The following is a 9,339-nucleotide window of genomic DNA, read 5'->3' on the forward strand; positions in this document are numbered from 1 at the left end:
AAGCTCTGAACTATGTTAACCCCTAGGAGGACTAGAGAGAGAGACTTGGAGGGCTGCCACTGTAATGAAAGTAATAGGATGTTCTAGGCAATGTGCCTCAACTTAGGGAAGGGAGGGGGGAAGGGGTGAGATAAAAGAACCAGGAGAACACAGATGTGATGAATGTGCTATCAGGACTGGTTCCAAGTCACTACAGCTGCAAAATATTCTTGTGTGTTAATAGGAAAATATGGGCTTTTGTTTAACGCAGATCAAGCAAAACCAAGAATGAAACACCTGAACCAAGAATTATAAAACATTTCCCCCAAGTGGAATGATTAAGAAAAAGATAAATGCACCTCCCCACCCTGAAAAAAAATAAAAATTAACTTCTCAGGAATTATGCCAAATCTAATGATTTTCTGTCATATGCGGAATTACACCCAGGTGCAAAATGGTGCAAAATCTATATTTTAGGGGATGTACCAATTACATCTATTCTTTCTGGGAATGTAAATATACAATAAGCCCAATGATAAAGATACCAAAAAACCCTACACTTTTTGGTATACACACGTGTATACCATATGTATGCGTACAGTCATACACAGCTTTGCTATGTCTTCATTCCTCCTCGTGATTCAAACTATGAAGAATCAGAAACTCCAGTGAAATAAAATCATGTCACACAATGTTCAGAAGCCAGGAAATCTTAACAGGATCTATCATACCTGATAACAAGATGTCTCTTAAAGATGGTCTGCAAAGGATTTTTAAAATATTGGCTAGAAATAGTGTTTTGTTTCTATGATTTAAGGTGACTATCCAAATAACTTTTTCCTGACTTTTTTTTTTTTTTAACATGAGAACTATCACTGAAAGGCCACTGGCTCTGAAATTTTCAGAAAGGCAACTTTGCAACCAAGTAGTCCTTAGGTTTTGGAATTAAGCACATGTTGACAAAAATTAACAAGACACTTAACAGCTTAACTCAATGGTGCCCACCCTTCTGGCCCTGTGGGCGGGATGAGTGGCACAGGATTGGTCCGAAATGCTGCCCTGACCCCTTGCATCTGGATCTGGGCACATGCTGGCGGAATACAGCATGCAAGGTCATGTTATCTGGCCCACGGGGCTTCCCACACATCCAGCAATTTGGAGTGGCAATTTACACTGCCACCACTTCACTGCTGTCAAATTTCCAGACCCTTGGGAAGCTCCATGGGCCAGATAATATGACTCCTCAGGCTGAGGGTTGTACCGAACTAGCTAAATCCCCTTCCCTTCTAAGCCACTTAGCTTTCAGTGAGTTTATATATTCAGAAACATCCCAAAAATATTACCAAGCTGCAATGTTGCAAGGCTGATAACCGCCTCCCCTGCAAAAAAAGAAAGAAAAGAAGAAATCACCCTTTCTCCTTTTTTCTGTTTAATCTGAAAACATTTAAGTTTTTCCCCACCCTGGCAGGAACACTCGCACATCCACTCCCCCACTGCCAAACAGGGCATTTTCCTGCCTTGCAAACCATGGAGCATGGGATTCTGATGTCTCTTACACTAGTATAAATCAATAACTTCACTGAACTCAAATGAGCTACATCATGTAAAAACAATGGAAAATGAGAACTGATCCTCACCAGAACTACAAAAATAGGGCAACAATGTGTGTTTGTGCAGTGACATTTTTTCAAACGTGCACTAATTAGCAATATGCAGCCTGAATATTAACAAACCTCTAAAGTTCCTAATGCCTTTGCCCAGGACCAGTTCCTCATTATGTACAACGGTGTCTACTTTTTTTTTTTTAAGGACATTAACAACACCCAATAGGATTAGTGAGAGTTATCCATGTAAATCCATCAGGCACAAAAGTACGAATATGAATTTAGTCTGCAAAAATATACTAACCTATATTCTAAAAAATTCTATGCCATTTAGTGGGATTGCTGTTCTGTTCTTGAAACATGCATACACAGAGAAAAATTATAGGCTGTTTAAACTACAGGTTCCCCCCTCTTCCCAGTCCCCCCCCCCCCCCCCTCATTCCCAAAGATAAAATTGTGATTTACCAGAAAGAGTTCACAATACTGCTCTAGATGAGAAAGTACACTGTGAACTTCACAGCAGTCTCAAAATAGACTAAAAAGAGGAAATGGGTGGGGGTGAGTTTCTTTCTTCTTCTCACAAAGAACTTCACCAGCTGATATAGATCAAGTAAAAACAGTCCTGACATGCAGTGCAGCAGTTGGTGAAAGTCCTCCCCTCTTTTCCCAGTCTGGTCTATTTTAAGATCACAGCACAGGAAACTTGGCAGCTAAATGTTTCCGAAAGTTGCCCCTGCCACTTCCACAAGTTCAGATAATTTATAAGGGCACAACACACAGCACACACAATTCTGAGGGGAGAGAAAAGATACCAGTCCAGCTACTGGTGACTCCTCTTCCAAAAACAGAGTAAAATTAAATGATAATTAATCAAAATAGTAAAACATTCTTTTTTATATATAGTTTAGCAAGTATTTTTCCCCAGACCTGAAGTTCACAATTTTGTACCCAAAAGTTTCCCTAACACCTCTCCCAGGTACACGGTTGATCCAATGACAGATATCACCAAAGAAACGCTTGCTTCTTGCATATTTTGTGGGCCGTTACAACTGTAACACTCCAATCCTACTACAATATTTTTAAATGCATGCAATATTGATATTAGTTTGTCAAGTGTTAGCAGTACTAGGAATCTCAAATTGTGTGTGCCGGTGACAGAAAGAGAAACACGAAAGATGGGTTTCATCTTACAAGAATTACAAAGCTACAGGTGCAAGTGTCAAACTGAATGTTTGTGTTACAGAATTTTTCTTTCCCTTCCCCCCTAACATTTTTTCAGAAAACCCAAGAAAATTCCATTAACACCCCCCCCGCCCCACGCCCTGTGCTAATAGTACAGGGAGGCTACATACTTAACACTTTAACATTAGGAAATGTCAGTTTTATAGCTGCTTTTGCAGCCTTAACTCTGGCCCTTATAAGTATGACATGAAATAATCTTTAATAAGATCATCAAATCTTGTTTCTCAAATAATATATCATCTCTTTTCCAGTTCTCTTAGATACACGCATTGGATCTTCAAGTACTGTGTTTCTACTTCTTCCACATACACCTAACAAACAGAATCGATAAAAGTAAATTGTATGAAAAAGAACAGAAGCAGTTTTTTATTGACATAACATGCTACAAATTAAGTGTATAACTAAGAGTGATAGTGAATTTTTGGTGGCATACACGACCTACATAAATTTGCAGTTGAATTAGCTGAACTTCAACTACTTTTGGGCATATATGTGCACACGTAAATAAGCCTTGTAGATCCCTCGAATGACACCCCAGGAAAGCTGTGCTGAGGCAAGGAAAGACAGTGTACTGTTTTTAGGAGCAGATAAAATTATTATTTGTCCTTCAAAATAGCTAAGACATTATATGGGTACTGAATGTTTTGCAAGTTGAAGACATTTAGAATCACTATTATGATTAAATTGGAATAAGTTTAAGAGTATGGAAAATACTCCAAGGTGCAATGAGGCGTGTAACTATCCTAGATTTTAGAAAAGAAAAATGCCTGATATACTATTCAATTTAGGAAACAGTACTTGATTACATCATGAGAGTAGCATAATGCCTACACATGAGATGGCAGAATTTAATTCTCCATACAGTTGCAACTGTATTTGGCAAACTTATCTCAATACAGTTCTTAAACTAAATTTAAAGGGCACGTTTACAACCCACATATCTTCCCATTATAAAATTCTAATAAAATCATTTGCATAACCACCAACATGGAAAATGCATCATTCTGAAGATAAGGAAACAAATAGTGTGTGTATCCTCCTATAAAATATCTATACTGTTATTTCACAGCCAAGTCCTTCAACATACTTCAAAGGTTACAGTTCCCATTCAGAACAAAGTTCTTTCAAAGGGTTAAGTTTGTAAGCGCAAAAAGAAGTCTGAAAAATATTATAATACTACAGCTGAGAAACCTCCTATCTAGGATCAAATGATTCAAACAGCTAAATGGATTTGGATCCATGTATTCATTCAAGTTTCCAAGAGAAATTCACTTCAGGATGAGAGAAAGAAGGAAAACTTTCAGGACCAAAAGGTAATTTTTGAGAAAGCTAGAAGCGGTTAGGATTTAGGATAGTAGAATTAAGTTTACCCTTTTAGTTTTAACGTGGCTACCACAACACCATTATTCTGGACTAGCACTTGAAAGCTGACCTACTTGAAAGCTAACCTCAAGCCCTGTACTTCCAATCCCTGCCCCACACAGACTTACCTGCATCCAGCTGCTGGGACTGCTCCCACAACCCTGCCTGGCTGCAGGCCAGCTACGTGTGCACGCACACACACAGGTGCCCGCTGCCTCCAATCGCCTTCCCCCTGCTCCCGCCACTGGAGCACAGCAAAATCCCGGACACTGACTCATATTTCAAAACACCACCTGGACAGAGACTGGAGGGCCCAAAAAGAGGACATGTCCAGGAAAACCCAGACATATGGTAACCCTAGATAATAACTGCTTAAAGACAGAAGGACACCAGAGTGCTCCAAAACATTGCCTACGCTAGAAATTGCACTGATTTAAGTAGATTTCAAAACTTATTTTCATTAAATCAACGAAGAACCCTTGTGTCCTTTAAGTCAACTTATGTTATATTAAAATAGAACACTCAATCAAAGTAAGAATGGGCAAGGGGTCTACACTAATTTAACCAGTTTCTGAACTGGTTTCTAAATTGTCCATTTAGTTATATTGGTGCCTCTTTCCTCTGTAGAAAAACCTAAGCATTAAGTTTGAACTAAGAGTCCCTGGAGCCTAAGGTTTGGAGCTGATTCAAAGAGCTGATTCAATCCTTTGTCCATCCTGGGTTTATAAACTGAGTTAATGTTCAGTTGGTATTTCAAGGGAGACCTTAAAAATCAAGCTGCTCACTTGTGTGGGGAACAAAAAGCTCCTGCCTCTTCCACCTGAGTGGGACTCTATAGTTCATTTCACCAAAATTCCTCCCCTCCTGGTTCTGCACTGCTCCCCTACTGACATGTCCACCTAGAAGCTGCCTCCCTCCCTTAGGGTGGTACCCTGGATAAAAGTACTTTGGGTTACTCAAGGATGAAGGAGTTCATATACATAAAAGGTATGATTACATCCAGCCATTACTCCCCTGCCTGAGCCAGGCCGATTACCCGGCCATGCCACCTGCTCAGCCAGTGGGCCAGCTGAGAAGGGAATGGGGGGGAGGCGGGAACGCCCGCCGCCCAGCTTTGGACCCCCGCTAGGCTCTACCCAGCACAGGGGGTGAGACACCCACAGCGGGGGCCGTTTTCCACCCAACCCCCTCCTCAGACAACTTACTAGCGGGGAGGGGGCATGGCTGGGTGATCACCCCGGCTCCCAGCTCAGATGGGGACTGCAGGCTTCCCTGCAGCTGGAAGCCAGGCAGATCACCCTGTGACATGTTCTCCCTGACTGGCAGGCTGGCTGAGAAGGGAGTGAGGAAGAAAAATGGCATCCTCCTCCCCCTCCCTCTGCCACTGCAGACCCCTGTTGCGTCCCAGGAGTGGCGAGGCAAGCACAGCCTCTGGTGCCACCACTTCACTGGAGCTGGCCTTGGGGTTCAGAGCATCAGGGCTGCCCGGCACCTTGTAGGCAAAGCTGCAGCCTAGTGCCTTGTCCCTGCCCCTGTTGGGGAATCAGGCCCGCCCTGAGCTCCCTGCAGGTGTCTGGCAAGTCCTCCCCCCTGTATAGCCAGAGCCAGTCCCCGCTGCCTGTCAGCCCTGCCTGACAGCCTTTTTGGCTCCTGGCCTGCTCTGTCCACTAGGCTATGGCAGGGCTGCAGCGCAGCTGACACTGGAGGAGGGAGGGGGCTCCAGCTGCTGCTTCAGCTCCCCCACGCCAGACTGTCCTGCAGTGCAGGGCTCCACAGTGAGTGTGGTCCACAGCCTGGCAGGTACTGTGGGGCAGCTGAGGAGGGAGTGAGGGGGGGAACACCCAACTGGTGGAGTGGGGAAGCCGGCAGTGGTGGCTTTATTCCCCTGTGCCAGCTGGGAAATGAGATGATTCCCCAGCAGAGGAGGGGGTGAGACAGGGGAATCTGCCCTGCTCCTGGCTGCTAGGGATGGAGAAGTCCCTGCCGGCAGCTGGGGGCAGGGCCAGCCCTGCTCCAATGGAGCAGAGAGCATAGCCCAGGGCTGAATAGCAAGCCAGGATGCTAGGGGACTCTGATTTAACTTAAATCAGGAAAGGGTCGGAGAAAGAAGTTCCATAAACCGTTCTGACCCAAATCAGTTAAGTTTGATACTACATTCAACCAAGTTTATCTTAAACCAGTTTTGGCCATTTTGAAACTGATTTATGTGCACTGAACTTATGTTCGGTTACAGGTTTAAACCAGTTACTGACCACTTAAACTGGTTCATGTGGAACTTTTGTCCCTAGTCAAGGAGACGGAAATCCTGTTTTTCCAGTGTACGGGATCCATGATAAAATTCATTAATGAGACTAAGACACTGACCGACTGATGAGTCAGCCCTGTTTCAGAAGCATCGGAGTTGAATACAGTGTTTTAGTTCAATGTGGAAAGCCTTTGCACATGAACTGCTGTGGACAACATCCATTTACTCAGGACAAGGACTCAATTCCCCACTTTCAGCTCCTTGACATTGTTCAGCTATATCTGAGTCACCTTCATTTCTTATCCTTGGCATTATGACAAAACTTAGTGAGTTGGTTTCATAAACAAGTTAAGCAAATGAGGGGATTAACTAGTATTGTGCTCCAGACACATGTGGGATGAGATTTAAGTGGAAAGAACATTTATTGAAAAAAAGGAGAAAGGTTTTCAAAACCTTTGCGACTTCAAGAGCATGCATGCATGCACTGAAAGAAATCATACCTGAGTCAGGGGCTGGGATTTTTCTGGTTTTATTTTAAAGACTATCACTGCCACGACTGACAAGCTGGGCAAATGAGTATTTATTGGTTGCCAGGTAAATTAGGTGATGAGGATAAAACGAGCCATTGGCCCTAACTAACAGCTCAGGATAAAGAAGTTAGAAGTGTTGGAGGCTAAATAACATGACTAATTGAAATTAGCAATGATGAAAGGAAGAATATACAAGGTCACCTCTTCGCCTAGTAGTACATACCTCTACAGCCAACAGAAAACTAATTGCAAGAGACAGGATAGATACATCACTGTTGATTACACAAAGAAGGAATGAGAAAAAAGGAAACTGGATTCAAACAAGAATCAGGTCTTTAGATTCAATCCTCCACTATCATTTTTTTCCAATTGAACATAAATTTAGCCATGAGTTCATGGTTTGGGTATTGAGCTTGCTGACGATGAAAATATTAGTTGAAAGGAAGCATGGTCCACAGGATAAGGCAAGGAATGAAAAGGTGCAGAAGACTTGCAATAAATCCCTTCTCTATCAGTATCCATCTCTGTAACCTTGTGCCAGTAATTTCATCTCTCTGCTCCTCAGTTTCGCAACTGAAGATTGGGACGAATGATTATGTCTCTCTCTAAAAAAAAAAGCTTTAAGAATGATGGAAGAAAACTGCCACAAGAACTTATTAGTTCCTAAACATATAGGACATTATAACTTGAGCAACTGAGTCCCACAGAGACCTTTCACATTAAACCTCTGTACTTCCACCATTGGTACATCGTCTCAGATCTGTGACCATAAGCATCCAAAGAAATAAGGAAAGAAAAAAAATGGGGGAGAGAGTATTTGCCTCCTATAAAATAAGCTTCATAGTAGCGAGAATAGCCTAGATACGAGTGTTGTTGAATATGTTGAAACTGGCTAAAGGGACTATAAAGAAGGAAAAAGGTATCCTGCGGGTTGGAAATGTCCAGGACAATGTTCCAATGATCAGTTTGGGCCCCTTTTCAGTATCTCTTACGTTGGTGACACAGCTTGTTATGTATGATGGGACAAATAAACGGCATGTTTTGAATTTTACAATACTTCAACCCATATAAATACACATAAAAAACTTCTCTGTAGCCCAGTGACACAACACTTTAATGTAAAACTAGTACCATATTTTCTCTATACAGCACACACCTTTTCCCCCAAAATCAGGCCCTCAAAATTGGACTGTGTATATTAAGCAAGGAAGCTGATTTTTTGCCAGTGGTTGAAATACTCCACTTTGATTCCTGCTCCACAGTGCAGCAAGTGTGGTATTACTATTCAGGCAGCTAAAGGAGCCAATAGCTCATTAATACCTCACTGTTCTTCACTTCACAGGTGTTAAAAATTCTCTCTCCTTTCTACTGGTAATTCCACTACTGAAGCTAACCTTTCTTAGGGCAATTTGTTTTCTGCTAGGGTTGCTGATCACCAGGGATCCTGGTTTTCTGTTTCCCACAGAAAAACAGAGAAAACCACAGATTTCCCATTTTTATCAGAGAAAACATGGATTTTCCATTTTAGAAGAGAAACGCATGGATTTCCCCCTTTTGCAAAGAGCTCTGCAGGCTGGCAGAGTTCCAGCCTCTGGGAGCTGTTTGCAAAAGGGTCAGGGAAACTCTCCACCCTGCCCAGAGAGGAAGGAAGGGGGGAAGGGCAGGGCCTGACACACACTTACCCGGGGCTGCTTCAGGCTCACTCTTCTTGTTGGAGGTAAGTGGGGCTTGGGAGTTGCAGGACAGGGCCGGACGGGAAGCTGACTAGGGGTTGAGGGAGCAGGGAGGTTTGCAGCCAGCCAGGCAATCCAGCCAGAAGGGGATTTGCAGCCTCCCCACTCTCCGCAGGAGTGCTCAGCCGGCGGGAACCCTCCGCCGCTCCCAGCCAGCAGCAAACCTCCCCACTCCCTCAGCCCCCAGTCAACTTCGGCGCTCCCCAGCCGGGTACACTGTCCAGGAGGGTGGGTTTGCAGTTGGCCGGGAGCAGCGGGGTTTTCCAGCCAGCCAATCACTCTAGGCGGGAGCAGGTAGGATGCAAACCCCCTCCTGGCCGGAATGCCCATCCAGCTGCAAACCCTGGGTCACAAATGCTGTGCTCCCTTCCCTGCTGCCCTCTCCCAGGCTCTCCAGAGCACATTATGCGTGACTAGCACAGCAGGCCGCAGCGGGGCCACGCACAAAAGCTGCCTGCCGCTGCAAGCTTCCTCTGCGTGCATGGGAGCGGTGCACATCTGCCCTGCCCCCAACCCCCACACAGATCTGGGGGGCACAGGTCCCCCCTGCCCCTTCAGGAGTGGTGTGCAGCAGTGGGGAGCTGGCCCCACCTCCTCTGTCCCCACATGAGCTGCCCACAGCCCCATTCTGCTTCCTGCTGGCG

General features: G+C 44.2%; 1 protein-coding gene across 5 annotated transcripts in view; it reads right to left on the minus strand.

Annotated features, from left to right (window-relative positions):
• LDLRAD4 (low density lipoprotein receptor class A domain containing 4) overlaps window positions 1–9,339 on the minus strand; it is a 408,545-nt gene that overhangs the window by 86,448 nt on the left and 312,758 nt on the right. Inside the window, exon 1 of one of the 5 annotated variants that reach the window (XM_025204752.1) lies at window positions 1,323–1,341. The exons of the other annotated variants lie outside the window; for them this stretch is intronic. The gene's annotated coding sequence lies outside the window, so the exon portion shown is untranslated. Of the gene's footprint in view, window positions 1–1,322; window positions 1,342–9,339 lie in introns of those variants that run through there. 5 annotated transcript variants of the gene reach the window in all.

The sequence above is a fragment of the Alligator sinensis genome, unplaced genomic scaffold (genome assembly GCF_000455745.1).
Source record: "Alligator sinensis unplaced genomic scaffold, ASM45574v1 scaffold515_1, whole genome shotgun sequence".
NCBI classification, from domain to species: domain Eukaryota; kingdom Metazoa; phylum Chordata; order Crocodylia; family Alligatoridae; genus Alligator; species Alligator sinensis.